The sequence below is a fragment of the Fukomys damarensis genome, unplaced genomic scaffold (assembly GCF_012274545.1).
Source record: "Fukomys damarensis isolate Sample0158 unplaced genomic scaffold, DMR_v1.0_HiC HiC_scaffold_14, whole genome shotgun sequence".
NCBI lineage: Eukaryota > Metazoa > Chordata > Mammalia > Rodentia > Bathyergidae > Fukomys > Fukomys damarensis.
Window position 1 is genome coordinate 76,135,824 of NW_022900926.1, and position 17,216 is coordinate 76,153,039.

General features: G+C 38.4%; 1 long non-coding RNA gene across 1 annotated transcript in view; it reads left to right on the forward strand.

Moving 5' to 3' along the window:
- Window positions 1–1,885: 1,885 nt before the first annotated feature.
- Window positions 1,886–17,216, forward strand: part of LOC104850319 — a 20,615-nt gene continuing 5,284 nt past the window's right edge. The window contains exon 1 of the long non-coding RNA XR_776933.1: window positions 1,886–1,959. This is a non-coding gene — a long non-coding RNA (uncharacterized LOC104850319). The remainder of the gene's footprint in view (window positions 1,960–17,216) is intronic.

Below are 17,216 nucleotides of genomic sequence, written 5' to 3' on the forward strand. Positions count from 1 at the left end.
CAGTTGTGGAGGGTGTTGCAGCTTTTTCATGCTTTGGAGCTGGAGCTAGAATTATTATCTACAGGCTTTCTGTCTTGCTAGATTTCTCTTTCCTCCTTTTTTGAGGGCAGGTTTTTCAGTGAGGCTATTTTTGTTTGTGCTTGTTTTAGTTACTTTCTTGTTGTTAGGATAAAATATATCCACAAGTTAAAGGAGAAGAGGTTTATTTTGACTCACAGTTGGAGAGGTTTTAGTTGATATTTTCTTAGGTCCAAGGCAGGGCAGCATGGCAGAGGGGCATGGCAGAGGAGAAACAGTCCATGGCAGGGCATGCAGGAAGAAGCAGGGCCTTCATTCCTCTTTCTCTTTATATTCCATCTAGGCTACAAGCCTATGTGTTAGTACCACTCACATCAAAGGCAGGTCTTCTCGTTTCATTATGTCCAAAACTCACACCCAATTGATGCTACACCAATTAGTGGACTGATCCAGTATCGTATAACCATGGTCCAGTATCACAATACCCATGACCCAGTCATCTCTCAAAAACTCCACCTATGAGAGCAGGAGGCTTTAGGAACATCTAAGTATAAGCCATAACATTTTGCCCCTGGACCCCAAAAGACTCATGCAAAATACAGTTAGTTTTATGCAAAATACAATTAGTTTATCTCTAAGAATTTTCAAATTCCTGTTTCTGAAAACATTGCTGAAAAATCCAAGTCCAAATTCTCCTCTGAGATTTAAGGCAAACTCTGACCTCTGAGCCCCTGTAAAAAGGAAAAGAAAGTTAAACACTTCCCATGTATAATGGCATAAAATAAACATTCCCATTCAAAAAAGTAAAAAGAGGGAGTTAAATGGCTTTCATTTAGATGTCCAAAGCCTTTTGCACCCTTAGGTAGGGCTTTTCAGAGGTGGCTGGATCTAGGATGTATGAATATGGGTTAAAGATGTGGCAATTAGTTAAGAGTAGTCCATTGATTAAAATGGGCTAGGGATTTAGCTCAGTGGTTCTGCTGCCTGCTTTGCAAGCACAAGGACCTGAGTTCAATCCCCGGTACCCAAAACAAAACAAAAAAAACATTAAACAAGTAAGGGGAAGCCCCATCTTAGGCACTGGTGGCACCAATCTATAGGCTTATAGCTTGGATGGACTATAAAGGGAAAGAAAAAGGCAGGCTTGGTTCCTCCTGTCTGCCATACAATGGACTGTTTATCCTCTGTGATGCCCCTCTACCATGCTGTGCTGCCTTGGAGCCAACCAAATATGGACTGAAGCCTCTATAAAGTGTGAGCCTTTCCTCCAACTTTAACCTTTAACCTCCTTTAATCTTTCCTCCTTTAACTTGTAGGTGTTAGGTATTTTGTCCCAGCAATGAGAAAGTAACAAAGGCAGGGGAATTGGAAGGGATGGGACCAAAGTGAGACTAAAATCCAGCAGGGCAAACATTAAGTCCTATATTTTCATGTCCAGCAGCTGGGGTAATCTGTGGCAAGATGTGAACTCCAGAGGGCTTTTGTGGCTGCATTCCAATTCCGAACATTGTAGCCCTCCTAGACAAACTCTTGGGCTGGCTTTGCTTACTCCTTGAGGCTTTCCTCAGATGATCCATGTTCCTGGCTTCTCCAACCTTCTGGGGTCTCCTCTGCATTTTAGGCTTTGCACAGCTTCACTGTGTGTCCTTTCTGGGGCCTTTTTAGGGGCACACTGCTTGATCTCCCAGGTCCTCTGAAATCTTGGTAGAAGCCTTCCTGACCATGTAACTCTTGCATTTTGAATATGCCTAATACCAGCACGGTGTTGATGATGCCGAGGTCTGCTGCCGACTGGAGCAGTAGTCAGGTTTCCCTCTTGGCTTTGAGGATTGAATGCCTGGATTGCTGAGCACTATGAACCCAGTCCTGAGGAGCAAATTCTCTAGGCCTCCACCGTTCTGGAACATGGCATGCTACGATTCTGTTCTGCTGTCCATTACGGTAAGTATACCCACCTGGTCTATGTTGATTGCATTTGCTGCCTATCCCTGCTACTTTGGAATCCATTTAAAACCACTGCACTTAAAATTCCCAGTTGAGTCACTGTGGTCCCCACTGTAAGGACTGGAATACAGAGAAAAGCAGTGATACGGCTCTTCAGGGATGCTAGTGTTTCCCTTGTGCATCTATTTCTTAAGGGGTTAATTCAGGGTACATTGTTGAGGTTATTGCAGTGTTGAGGGTCAGATTTAACATGACAAGTCTGCTCATCATTCCCATTTCTCTGAGCCTTTGAATTGCTTCATGAACAGTAAACCAAGAAATATTAGGCATCCTTAAGTCATTCACAGTGGACCATCTTTGACCCCTACTTCCGCCAACCAGCCAAATAAACTATGAATGTCTTTTTTATTCCGTGAACTGTGACATTAATTTCAGAATCTCTACTTAATGGACCTGTATCGATGAACTTGGCCTGATCCAGGTGTGTGCTTTTGCCAGCATTATCTGACACCCATAATATCAATTCCCACACTTATTCAGCAGGCCTCTGCATAAAAGAGTTAAAAAATTCAAAAAGTTCTTTGGGAGGAATAGTGGACTCCCTTATGAGTCACACTGTGTACCTCACCTTTCGGAGCCTTCTGTGGTTTGAACCTGCTCATAGGCCTAGAGGCAAAAGTGGGTGGTGAGAAGGTTCCTGAGGAGTCAGCTTTATCATGCTTAGTCAACACAGGATTAGTTTTCTCAGGTACAGTCGGAGAGGCCAACACCACAGAGGATGAAGATGGAAATGCCTCCAACATTGTGGGTGTGGAAATCTCTTCCTCTGACAAAATAATCTCATTAGAATATAGGCTAGGAGCTCAGTGCCCTCTGCCTTGTCAGCCTCTCAAACACCTTCGTCCCAATTTATAGGGTCCCATTGTTTTTGAATCAGAGCTCACTTTCACTTCAGACACTCTTTGAGACGGAGCATTAAACTTGTGCTGTATGTCAGCCAATCAAAGTATGAGGGCTCCTGTTCGGGTTTCTACAATTAGCTTTGTGGGTAAAGGAGAGAAAATTCTCTTTCAGGACACACTTAGAAACTGAAATGTTTTATGAGTGTCTGGAGCTGGGGATTTGAATTTTTAACACTGAAAGTTCTGAGCATCTGAAGTTATTCAATACACTCTGGCCTTTGTTTAATCATTAGATCAGTTTTATTCCATTATGTCGTAAACCAGATAAGTACAGGTGGGGGAGATAATGCAGACCTTGCACCTAGAGCACATCAGAGGTAGAGAATGATAGCTGTGCGATCCTGCAAAAAATATGGCCTCCAATAAAACTAAACTACAGTATAGTACACTACACTACACATGAGAGAGAGCGAGAGAGAGAGAGACAGACAGACAGACAGACAGACAGATGAGAGAGAGAGAGAGAGAGAGAGACAAATAGAATGGCAAGAGTAAAAAGTCAAAGCAACAAAGAATTTGTGGTAGAGACTTCCAGTAACTTGAAGTGAATGGGAAGGTGGAAGAGATTTACAGATATGTATGATACTTGAGAACGTGAAGGAAACTTAGATCATTTAGAATTCATTGAAGGGTTTCTTAATTCCCAAACATCTGGTAAGAAAAAAAAAAGATAGTGCAAAAAAAATTTCTCTATATGGAGTGAATCTAATGATAGAAAATCAAAGGCAAAAAGGAATGCTGCCAACAAAGCAAGAGGCCTTGCCAGACATCTTGATCCTGGGTAAGTAATTGGTGTCAGAGATAGCAGTGGAGAAAGCATTTCTCAGATGGGGTTGGTGTAGTGCTGGCAAAAAAGACAAATATAAGGACCTAACTTGGCAATCTTTTCCGGAATTTGAAGGTCAATAATTACTCACATATATATATATGTGCATTGCAATATATCACATATATCACATATATCATATGTATCATATGTATATAATCACCTGAGTATTGGTCTTTACACTTTTTATAATAAAAACCAAATTTGATATATTTATTTTGAAGTATTATTGGGGAAATTTCTGGAATTTGTTTTCTGCAAAAGTAGAAAAATTTGGTTAATTTGAAGAAATAAATAAAAGCTTTCTGTGGTAAAAATCAAAAGAAAACAAAATAAGAATGGTGGGAAGTCTATGCACTAAATTAAAATAGAAGTGGATCAAAGATCTAAATATTAAAACAGAAACACTAAACTGGCTGGAAGACAGGTTAGGTAGAACTCTTGAAGACATTGGTGTAGGAAAAGATTTCATGAACAAAACCTAAGTCACACATGAACTGGCACAAAGAATCAACAAGTTTTTTTTTTATTAAAAAGCTTCTGCACAGCAAGAGAAACCCCCAACAGTGTGAAGAGACAACCCACAGTGTGGGAAAAATTTTTATCAGCTGTTCTTCTGACAAAGGTCTACTATCTAGAAAATATAAAGAACTCAAAAAAATCAGACCTCCTAAATTTAAAGACCCAATGCAAAAATGGTCATCTGAAATGAACAGACATTTCTCAAAGAAGTAGAAATAGCAAATAAACATATGAAAAATTGTTCAATATCACTGGTCATTCAAGAGATGCAGATGAAAACAATATTGAGATTCCACCTCACTCCAGAAAGAATGGCTGCTATCATGAAGTGGACTAATAAAATATGCTGGCAAGGTTGTGGGGAGAAAGTAATCCTTCTCCACTGCTGATGCGAGTGTAGACTGGAGCAACCACTGTGGAAATCAGTATGGAGATACCTCAAAGAATGAGGACTAAAGGTCCCATTTAACCCAGCTATTCCCCTGTTGGGTATCTTCCCAAAAGAATTAAAAGAATCATAACAAAGCGATATATGTGCACCCATGTTTATAGCAGCACAGTTTGTAATAGCTAAAACATGGAAACACGCCAATTGCCAACTGGAAACTGGATAAGAAAATGTGGGTTTTTAATAAAATGGAGTACTACTCAGCCATAAAGTATGAGAAATTAGAGGATGTACAGCAAAATGGATGCATATTGAGGTGATTCTCTTAAGTGAAATAAACAGGACACATATGTGTAAATACCAAATCGTTTCTCTGGTGTGAGAAACTGAAAGTGTAAATAAGAATGAAAATGTATAATAGATAATGTGAATAGGAAGAAAAGGTGCAAAGGGGAAGGGGAAGTGGGAGGTGTAGGGCAAAGGGAAGGGAAATAGAGTTAATATGAGAAAACGAAAAAAATGGAAAAATAGTTTTTATAAATAGGGAGGGTGGAGGGGTTGAAGGGAGGGCAGAGGAAGTGGGAAAAATAAAAATCAAGATAGATTATGTAAAGATACAAATCTCCAGTGATGAATGTCATTGTATTCTATGCCTAAAATGAATGAATAAATTTAATTTTAAAAAAAGAATAGTGGGAAGTGAAGGGCTCTACCCTAGCAGCGTACATGCCTGCACCTGCAACTACTGATGTGGGTGATCTGAGATACTTCATTTGCTCTGTTTGTGCCTCAGTTTCTACTGATGTAAGTTGGAGGGGTGAACTCTAGTTGCTTTGTGAAGCCTGTATCAGCTCTCAAAATTCCTATGCCAGCAGGACGTGGGGCAAAGAATTTTATAAATGATTTCTCTGTGACTTAGTGTAAAGTACCAGAAAATTAAGGTTGACATTATTTATCATGATTTACCTTCACCAGGAATGCAAGAAAAGGTTATTACTGTGCTAATGCAATGGAAGGTGACATTTTCTTATGGAGCAGCGGCATGATCACAGTAAAGAAAATAAGTAAGCAGGAGGTGTCCTGCCCATCTAAGGTCTCGATTGTGCAGTGATGGCACATGAAGGTTAAGAGCTGTCAAATGCATTGCTCTCTGAGTCAAAGTTTAAAAAATTATGCCAGAGACAGTATTCATTTAAATAGTTTAATGCAGGGAGGAAAATGGTCAAGACGGAATGCTAGATGAGTATTTGCTGTGCTATAATTATTCACAGTAATAATGGCCTAAAAGGAGAGCTGCATTTTTCTTTACTCGTTTTGCATGATCCTTTGAATATTTTCTTCGATAGCAAATGTAAGTCTTTGTTTTTGTGACCCTCATATATATTTGAATATGCACTCAGTGGTGGAAAGAAATGGTGGTGAACAGATTTCAGAAGAATGTGGTTGTCTGCCCCGCCTTTTCTATAACTTCTTACAGGTGAACCAGATGAAGACAAGGCAAGGGAGTTTGCCTGTCTACGCAGCATTCCCATGTCTCAACAGTGCATAATTCTGAAAACCAGTATTTAGCCCCAAGTCAGGGAATTAGTTTGAAAAATTAGAAGAGAATGTATCTTACTATATTTATTTTTCCCTCATTCCAAGGACATCCAGAAAGAAAATTATGAAAACCATGGAATTTAAGGTGAACAAAATTGTGGGTTTACATTGAATTTATGGTGACTTGTAATAATTACTGTTGTTGTCAAAGTAGTCTTTTCTAGTTTATAATTTTTTTTTCACAAGTAGGAATTAAGTTTTGAGTTAAGGTAAAATGCAGCAGAAATTTTTCTGTTCCAAAATAAACGTGGGCAGTTTATCTCCCCCTGGCTGCCTGGGATTGTTTCCTTAGATACTATCTGGTGTGGCCACCCAATCTGTTAGGCATGATGTTCATTTCCGTTACAGAAATTTCTAAACACTCACCTGTTGCTTCCCTGCCTTGTTAACAGGATGTCAATCAAGGATGAATCACGCAGACTGGATATATATTTTATTTATTTTAAAAAAATGTATAATAAAATTAATATGTTCATTGAAAAGTGTTAAAAACAATGGAATAACTTTACATTTTGATTTTTCATAATAGGACTAGTGTTATAGCAATTACTAGATTGAACAGACATGTAAATATGCTGTCTAATACAACCACATTTTATTTTTTTCCCTGTAATTATAATGGATTTGAGGGAGATAGATTTTTTGTAAAAGGAAAGGGACCAAGAGATGGAGAGAGAGGGAAAAGAATGGAAAAAGGGGTGAAAAAAAGAATTGAAATGTGTTATGCACGTGTACCAGTTCCCCATGATGCACATAATCATTACGTGTGACAAACATGCATTAATAAAAATGAAAGAGGGGCCGGAGATTTAGCTTAGTGGTTCTGCCACCTGTCTTGCAAGCACAAAGACCCGAGTTCAATTCCTGGTACAAAAAAAAAGAAAGAAAGAAAAGAAAAGAAAAGAAAAAGATCCCTTCTTTCTAAATTCTGAAAAAAAATATGAATTTGAGTGACAAAATTGCTAGCCTCACAGTTGCTAGTGTGTTTTGGAAGGACAGCAACAGAATAAACTGTTCTAATATTTAGTGGGTGCTTTTTTAGCTTTATTAGAATGAGTAATTCATAGTACTACTGTTATTTTCTTTCTTTCTCTTTTTTTTTTTCCTGGTACCAGGGATTGAACTCAGGACCTTGCTCTTGCAAGGCAGGTATGGCACCACTGAGCTAAACCCCCAGCCCCATGCACAGTATTATTTATATTTTATTATTTCTTGTAGAAGAAGAGAGTTTTGTTTACATAGAAAGCTATTTTGTTAAGAATTGTACATGAAAGGTGGGTGTGGTGGCATAGACCTATAATGTCAGCACTCAGGAGGATGAGGCAAGAGGATTAAAGTGTGTTTAAGGTCAGCCTGGGCTATATAGTGAGTTCAAAACTAGCCTGGACTACATAGTAAGACCCTGTCTCAACAAACAAACAAACAAAACAATTCCAAATGAATCACAGCATCCATTTCTTGTATTGTGTTAAGATCCTTCCTTCTTCAGATAACCTTGAGTGAAGTGTGGTTCACAAATGGCTGGTCATTGTCTTTTCATTGTCAGGAACACATCTGCAGTGACATGCATGGCTTCTTGCGCCTCTGTCAAATGTCACTGAAAGTGTCTTTTTCTATGCACAAGAAACCAAAGCAAGAATGAAGCTGAAGATCTGAGATGAGTGATTTTTTTAAAGTCACCAGTTAGTCTAACTGGTGTCAGTAGTATATATAAAAATCAATGTTCTGAGACCACGGCAGGAGTATTTATGCTATCTTTGATTTCAGCACTATTTGAGAGGAGTTGAATTTTCTTTTTCAGATATTTCGATTTTTCTATCAGTGAAGGAGATTTCTAGGTTGGTAAAGATGTTTTATCATGACCTGTTCGTCATCATCAGAAAAATGAAATAAATTTTGAAAGGAGTGTGTATTGTATGAGCTGTATTGATGTTGTAAGGCAGAGCAGCACGGGGCAATCCAAGTGGAGACAGAAAGCAACACCGGGCAGGAAATAAAAGGCTCAAGGGAGATGCAAAAAGTAACTGACTACAAAAAAGTTAGGGTTCTGTTACAGTTGAATATGAGGTGTACTCAAAGCCCTGTGTGCTAAGGGCCTGGTTGCTACCCCATAGCACTTTTGGGAGGTGAGGCCTAGTGGAAGGAAGTCACTGAAGATGTGCCCTTCAGTTTGGGATATGGGGACTTTTGTGTCCGCCCCCTTTTTTCTTTTTGGTTCCCAGATTCCGTGAGGTGAGTAGCTTGCCGCATTTGTGCTCCCAATCATGGGGCACTACTTACAACAGATTCCGAATCAGTGGAAGCAACTGAGCATGGAATAAAACATCTGCAACCTTGAGCCAAAATAAATGTTTCCTCCTTTTAAGTGGATTTTCTCTGATATTTTGTCTCAGTTATTTCCCCTTGACCATATCAGCAAGGTATTACCAAGCCTTTGGTTGAATCACTTATCCCAGGAGAGGGCGAAACTTAGCCATCAACAGCTGTGGTTGGGCAGTGGTGTTCTAGAAAGCAGAAGTGAAAGGATCCTGAAACAGCCAGAAGTCTTTGTGGTAGAGGGCATGAAAACATGGTGTGACTGGAAAAAGCCAGGAGCTAACCTCAGAGCCAGGACTGCTTTCACCCTGTAATCCTTACTTGCAAGGATTACTAAAAGCACAGGTACTTGCAGATGAGTTTAGTGAGCTTTCAGGCTAAATGTCTCCATTATTTCTGAACTTCTTTACGTGAATTTATGCTCTTGCTGTTCAATGTGTATGTGCTATGTAATATTTTTTATTACTTAGGCAGCTCAGTGTTATAAAGAGATTTGACTTGACTAGGAACACTAGATATAATTAATTCTTCTTGGTGCTGTTGTGAACAGTATTTTTTCCTAATTTTTTGTTTTCGGTGGAAATTTTTGGGCCTTCCATGTAGGCAATCATGTCATCTGCAAATTATCATAATTTGACCTCTTCCTTTCCTATATGTATCTCTTTTATTTCTTTTTCTTTCCTGATAACTCTGGCTGATATTTCAAGTGCTACATTGAACAAGAATAGTGATAGTAGAAATCTATATCTTGTTTCTGCTTTTAGAGGAAAAGCTTTAAACTTTTCCCCATTTGACATGATATTGGCAGTAAGTTTTGCCATAAATGACTTTTATCAGATTGAGATAAGGTCCTCCTGTACTTTTCTTCAAGATTTTTTTTATCCTGAATAAACCTTGCATTTTTATCAAGAACTCTTTCTGCATTTGTTGAGATGATCATGTGATTTTTTGTTCTTGTTTCTGTTTCTGTGATGTATTACATCTATTGATTTACATGTTGAACCATCTGTGCATATCTGGGATGAATCCTGCTCGGTCAAGATGTATGATCTTTTGCATGATTTGTTACATTCTGTTTGCCAGAAAGTTGTTGAGGATTTTTGCATCTACATTACTTAAAGAGACTGGCTTATAGTTCTCTTTTTTGGTTGGGTCCTTTTTTGGTTTTGGAATCAGGGTAATGCTAATTTCTAGGTATAATTTTAGAGTACTCCCTTCCTTTCAATTTTATTAAAGAGCTTGAGGAATATTGGTGTTAGATCTTCCCTGTAGTTCTTGTAGAATTCAGCAGTGAATTCCTCTCAACCTGCATTTTGCTTAGTTGGTAATTCATATGTAACTAGGAATATATTTCTTTTGAATTTTTAAATTTATTGGTATATAGGTTTGTGAGGTAGTTGTTGATAGTTTTTTGGATTTTATCAGTGTCCTCTGTGATTTCACTTTTTTTCATTTCTAATTGCATTGATTTGGGCCTTCCTTCCTTCCTTCCCTCCCACTTCTTTTAAATTGGCTAACAGTTTGTCTATTTTGTTTAGTCTTTCAGAGAACCTGCTCTATGATTCTTTGTTACTTTTTATTGCCTATTTAGTTTCAAGTTCACTGGTTTCTGCTCCCATCTTTTATGATTTCCTTCTTTGTACTATGTGTTTGGATTGTTCTTCTTTTTCTGCTGCTCTGTACCAAGAGAAAGCAAAATGTACGGCTGGATTGGGTTGGCTGGTGGTTGGTTGTAGGCAATGGCTTATAAACACATAACTTCAAACACTACAATCTTTGATAAGTTTTCCAAATAAATTTCTTCCTAGGTGACCACTATGGGTAAGTTTTGTAAATCACTACATACTGTTAGAATGAAGGGAAAAGGTAAGATCAATACATGCCAAGGTGATTTCAGTAGGGAAAGTCTTAAGATATAGTTGTGACAGGAAGTCTTCTTCTTGTTCCTGGAGAACCATTTGAACCTTTTTGCCACCACCAAAATTGCCAACAGATTTTACAGTACCAGGAAGTAGGAGAGTCCAGCATCTGCCTTTGTTTTCCATTCCCATGGATCTTCTTTTGAACCTTTTACAAACTCCTCTGGAAATGAGGTAAAAGAAAATTAAATGAAAATGAAACAAATTGGTCAGTTTGACTAATGTGGGTTTTTGCAGCAACATGGATTTTAACATATGCAGATTTTCTGTTGTCTCAAGTATTCGATAAGAAAGTTTAAAGGTACAGTTAGGCTTGACTTATTAGATAATCCCCAGTTAAATGCAAAAACAAATCAAATTATAAGGGGTGATCAAAAAATAAAGTAAGTGTTAAAATTTATTTTAAAAAACCAAACAAAATAGTAAAAGACACATATCAAGGATAATGGAACAAGTATGTTCAAAACAAGAAAGAGTATTTTGAAGGTTATTAATGGGAATATATTTTTTACTGTAATAAATTTAAATATAAACATTCCTCATTTTTTAACCTTTAAAATTTTTATTAGTACATGCTTGCAGTACATGGTAATTATGTTCATTATAGGGAATTGTTACATGTATATAACACATCTTAATTCTTTTTTTAATAATTTTTTGGGGGGTTTTTTGAGACAGGGTCTCACTATGTAGTTGAGGCTGACCTGGAACTCACTGTATAGCCCAGGCTGGTCTCGAACTCACAGCAATCCTCCTGCCTCAGCCTCCCGAGTGTTGGGATTACAGGTATGTGCCACCATGCCTGGCTACATCTTAATTCTTTTTACTTCCCTGTCCATCCTCTTCCTCCACCCTCCCTCCATCTGGTACATCTTTTGCAAATGAAAAGGCCATCAAGCATCATATGTGTTTTGACCACCTCTTGTGTGTCAGTCATTTACCACAGTTTCTGTCAAAAACATGGCGGTGTGTCCTTATCCACCTTATTCACAGAGGCTGCCATGGGACGACCTCTGGCTCTTTCCCAAAGTCAGAATGATCACATGAGCTCAATGTTTCAAATGGATTCAGGATACTGAGGCAGCTATGGCCGTGCAACCAAAGACATTAACAAAATAACACTTCTAGAGCTGCTTCAGGAGGTGGTGAGATGTGTGTGTTTGAAACGAGGGGAGATATTTTGAGAGGATTAGTGGCAGTGTATCTTTTACTGTAATCTATCAGAAGCAACTTTAACACTGACTGTATTTTTTGATCATGCCTCATGAGTAATACTTTCATTTCCCCAAGGTAAAATGGAAAGGAAATATGGGGTACCAAGTATTTCCAGCTCTAAAGCCATTGTTGTCAGTGTGGGGTTTTATGTTGTTCATCTCTCGCTATATTCTAAAGACTGAAGCTTTATTTGAATATGTAGAAGTTGATCAAAGTATGTGATCTATTGAAAAATATGGTGAATGTTTAAATTAAAGATATTGATGGTAGGAAAAGACACACTGTCACTAATCCTGCTCAAAATATTCCCTTCCACTTCAAGTCCAATGAACCCACCATCCTTACCACTTTCTCAAGAAGTTCTGTAAATCATCTTTTCTAAGGATCTGTAGTTGTGCTGTGTGTGGCTGCCTCAATGTCCTAAATGTGTTCAAAACATTTACTTTGCATTGTTATTTGATTTAGGGGAAGCGTAATAAGTCACACAATGCTAGATCCAAAGAATAAGGCGGGATGAGGACACACCATAATGTTTTTATGAGCTTGCCTTTTTATTGGATGGCACTTGGCAGTGTCATTCACTGTATTTTTTTTCTCATTGAGTTTATTGGTACATTTTAGGTATACAGTACAGTTACATTCATCATTGGGATCTGGTACCTTTACATGACAGGTCGTGGTACTCATTTTTTCCCCTTATCCCTGCCTTCCCATGTATGTTTGATCACACCTCAAAGAGACACTCATGAAAGAGGGCATTCACAACTGCTTCAAAAGGTACCAAGAACAATAATGGAATAAATGCGTTTGAAATGAGGGAAGTATTTCGGGGGTGATTAATGACAATGTGTCTTTTACTGTAAAAGTTTAAAAAATGTAAACAGTCCCACTACTGATTGATTCTTTTGCTGTACAGATGCTTTTTCATCTGACATAATCCCATTTGTTGAATCTTGCTGCTATTTCATGTGTGATTGAGGTTCTGTTTAGAAAACCCTTTCCTATACCTATGTTTTCAAGTGTTTTACCATTTCATCTTCCAGAAGGTACAGAATGGGAAGAAAACTTTGCCAGCTAAACCCCAGACAAAGGGCTAATATCTAGAATATACAAAGAACTTAAAAAAAAAAACTAAACCACCTAGAATTAAAGACCTAGTCAAGAAATGGGCTAGAGAAATGAGCAGAAATTTCACAGAGGAAGAAATACAAATAGTCAGTGCATATAAGAAAAAAATTTTCAATGTCTCTGGCCACTAGAGAAACGCAAATTAAAACAACCCTAAGTTTCCATCTTACTCCAGAAAGAATGGCCACCATTAGGAGATCAAATAACAACTGCTGGCCTGGCTGAGGCAAAAAAAGAACCTGCCTTCATGGTTGGTGGGAATGTAAACTAGTACAACTATTTATAGAGACCAGTGTGCAGATCTGTCAAAGAATAGAAAGTAGAAATTCTGTATGACCCAGCTATCCCCCTGTTACGTATCTTTCCCAAAGAGACGAAATCATCACACTACAGTGATATTTGCATACCAATGTTTACAGCAGCACAATTCACAATAGCTAAAACCTGGAAGCAGCCTGTTTATCCATCAACAGATGAATGGAGAAATAAAAGGTGGTGTCTATATATACTAGACTACTACTTGGGTATAAAGAATGGCAAATACGAGGCATTAGTAGGAAAACAGATGCATCTGGAAAGTGTAATATTGAGTGAAATAATCAGACACACAAGCTTAAATACTGTATGTATCTCTCATTTGAGTGAGGCAAAATACAAAGAAAATGATAAAGGATGGATAGAAAGGTACAAGGGGATGGATCTTGTGCAACAGGGAATTGTCCAAGGGAACAAAGAGTGGGTGAGGAGGAGGGAAAGGGGAAATGAGATGTGACACTTACAGGATTGTAATAACCTCAATTAATGTAAGCATCATATTCCATAACATGAGTTAAGACAAATAATTTCAACAAGTATGGGTAAGGTAGGGGAATCAGAGGAGAAAGGGAGAGGAAGAGGGAAGGGAAGGGGATTAAAAAAAAGAAAACAAGCTGTCATATGTGCATGTAACCATTCCTCAAGATGACCGTGAACTGCATGAATTACAAATATGCGCTAAAAATTAAAAAAATTAAACATTCTCATAGTTTTTGATCACACCTGCATATGGTAAATGGTTTTTGACAGGTTTTATTAAGTTCCAAGTATGCATACTTTCAGGTACTTATGACTGCTCATCTCCAAACATTCACTAAAAAAATAAGAACCAAGATGGATTATGTAAAGGTGCAAATTTCCAATGTTGAATGTTGTTATATATCTTAAATGTACCAAAAAATTAATAACAAAAAGAACAACCCCTGGTGGTTAATAGTATTGATATTCAGAGGTAACTGACAGGGTAGTAATGTTATTTCATTTAAAAAACTGAATACATTCTTAGGCATTTATTCTCTTAAACTGAGGTCTAAAGCAGAATCCACTGCTTCAGTGATTAGTGAGCTAATGTAAGTATATTACTCTTAAAATTTTATGGTAACAGAAGTACGCTGAATATTTTACTTTTAACTCCAATGATGTTAAGTAACAGTTGATCCTGAACTTAGCAAAAGGTGAACAGTAATCAGGGCAAACCCGTGGGAAAAGAAGGTGACAGCTGCTTGGTTCCTTAACAGGTGCCATACAGAAAGTGGGTTTCATGGTGCTAGATCTTCCACTTTTTCAAGAGGAGTCATATATCTGGATTTTGAAAAGGGAAATATCTCATATTTTACACATTGGCAATGTAAAAATGGATTAAGAGGTGTTTCTGAACATTATATGAGTCAGCATTGAAGAAGTCAAACTGTCTTTGGATTTGGCCCATGTCTGGCAATTTGCAACCTCTGGTTACCATATGGTGATTACTCTCAAAATTATTTCTTCTGTGCTGTTCTCAAGCTTTAGATACAAACCTTCTGCCTGGACATTTTTTGCATCACCTTTAAAAAGCCCAACTACAATGGGTTTTTTAAAACAATGAATGCAATGAATGCAATCATTGTGTAACACAAGCATGTACTAATAGTAAACCCCAAACAAAGATGTTCTCAGTAGTACTCGTGAGCTGTCCCACTCGTGGCCAAGCCCTCTCCGTTCCCAGACTCCCTCCCGCTGCCCCATGTTCTGTTCAAAGTCAGTGATGTTGACTGTGAGCCATGTTGACATGCTATGTCACACTCACTTCCTCCAGTCGGTCCCTAGATCCTCCTAAGTCCTTCTAAATATTTCTGGATCCTGCCCTCTGTTCAGTTTCAATCTCTGCTTATTACCTGTTTCTGTGATTGCTATAATAGCCTCTTAATGTTCCCCAGCTGCCAGAATGATCTACTGAAAAAGGCACATGTGACCTTGCCCCTCTTGCTTAGATGTGTTCTAGTGGCTGTGTGTGTGCTTCTACTTCTTTATTTTTTTAAAAAAATATTTAGTCTTATTTTATTAGTATGTTTGCAGTTCATGCAGTTTAAAGCCATATTGGGGAGTGTTTACCTGTATATATCACAGCTTGTTTCCTTCATGTATTTAGATCCCTTTCCCTTCCCCCTCTTCTCCTCCCCTTCAAATCCTCTATCCCATTTTTTCATTTTTATTGATATTCTTTATCATGGCTCATGTTATGGTATATAATGTTTACGCTATTAGGTTCTTCTACATGGTATATCTTTATTCTGCTTATTTCTCCTTCTCTTCCTCACCCCTCTCCTTGGTCTTTTGGACCACTTCCCTATTGTATGAGATCCATCTCTTTGTCCCCTTCTATCCATCTTTTATTATTTTCTTTGTACTTTGCCTCACTCAAATGAGAGATACCATATGGTATTTAAACTCGTGTGTCTGCTTTATTTCACTCAATGTTATATCTTCCAGGTGCTTCCATTTTCCTACAAATGTCTCAAACCTGCCATTCTTTATACCAGAGTACTACTCCATTATGTGGTTTAAGAACAGCCATTAGATGTTCAACAGGATCTGTTGAACCTCCTGAGGCTGGCAAAGCCCCTCCTTGCCTATGCCTGTCTACCTCTCCTGTCTCATGTCCATAGTCCTCCATCTTTTATTCTATTAGTAGGAAACATCTTGCTCTTCTGTACCACCCATGCCCTTTCTTGAACTTGGATGTTTGCTCATGATGTTTACCTTTTCTGGAATTCTTTTCCTTCATTTTTCATGGCTCACTTTTATCTGTTATTCAGAACTCTGCTTAGGCAGCTTTCTCCCAGGCTCAGCATGCTGTGCATACTTTTCTCATACCAGTTTTCATATTGTGTTAACATGAAATTTTCATCTGCTAGCCTGAAATGTTCCTAACGGCAGGATCTACACATTATTATCTTTGAGTTTTGAGTTCATAGCAGATCTCCTGGTTAAAGGAAGACAAACAAAACATGTTTATTAAATTGAAATGAATTGAGTACTCCCAGAATTCTGTGGGAGAGAAATGGTAGACAGGATCAGCATTTAGAATGGTGTCCTAGTAGGTCACACACCAGACATACGCATACACATGCACACGGCTAGCATATGAAGACTAGGCAATTGGTTGGATGACTAAGAAAATATTTTCTGCTTTTATTTTTCTTAAAAAAAAAGTCTTAGCAGATTTGATGTTTTCTCCCAGGAGGGTATATACAGGGCTAAATGCTACCTGCTGTGTCTTTCTCTTTCTTCTTTTGTACCAGGGATCAAACTTAGGACCTTGTGCTTGGGAGGCAGACTGTGGCACCACTGTGCTAAATCATGGCTCCTCTGTTTACTCTCTTAGAGACTATTGCCCAGGTAGATTTAAGTGGTATCCAGAGGCAATAGTTCTTAACTTTTTGAACTTTCCTTGGAACAACTTGCTCAGGACACCTTAGGGCATTATTGTGGGACTCTCTAAGATGTCTTGTAATCTAATTGTTCTTATTCATCCCCTAAAGTGCCCTGAAGATGTCCTCTGGGAAGCCCTCAGGCATGGGGCTTCACCCCCACCTACCAGCTCTGATTGTATGGTAGTGGCTTCAGTGGAATAAATAAGACCAAATCCTTGAACACAAGAAGTCCGCAGTCCATCTGCAGAGCTGAACGTGTGAACAGTTAGAGAAGTTTAGTGCCATAACATGGTAGGGAAGAAGGCAGGCAGATAGGAGAAAATTTGAGAGCACTACTCAGAGTGGTCTCAGACAATATGGAACGTGCACCAAAACACAAGTCAATATACTGCCTCCTTCCTCTAAAAAATCTTCCTCCAAAGTGCTGAGGGACTTAAACTGTGTAGGTAGCCGGTTTATATTTAGGCATCAGCTTCTTAACTGTAGTCACATGGTGATAAGCAGTTTGCTGACAATCTCTTTCAGCAACACTGTTTTAAAAAATTCCAGAAGTGGGCCAGGGATTTAGCTCAGCGGTTCGGTGGCCTGCCTTGCAAGCGCAAGGACCCGAGTTCAATCCCCCGTACCAAAAAAAAAAAAAAAAAAAAAAAA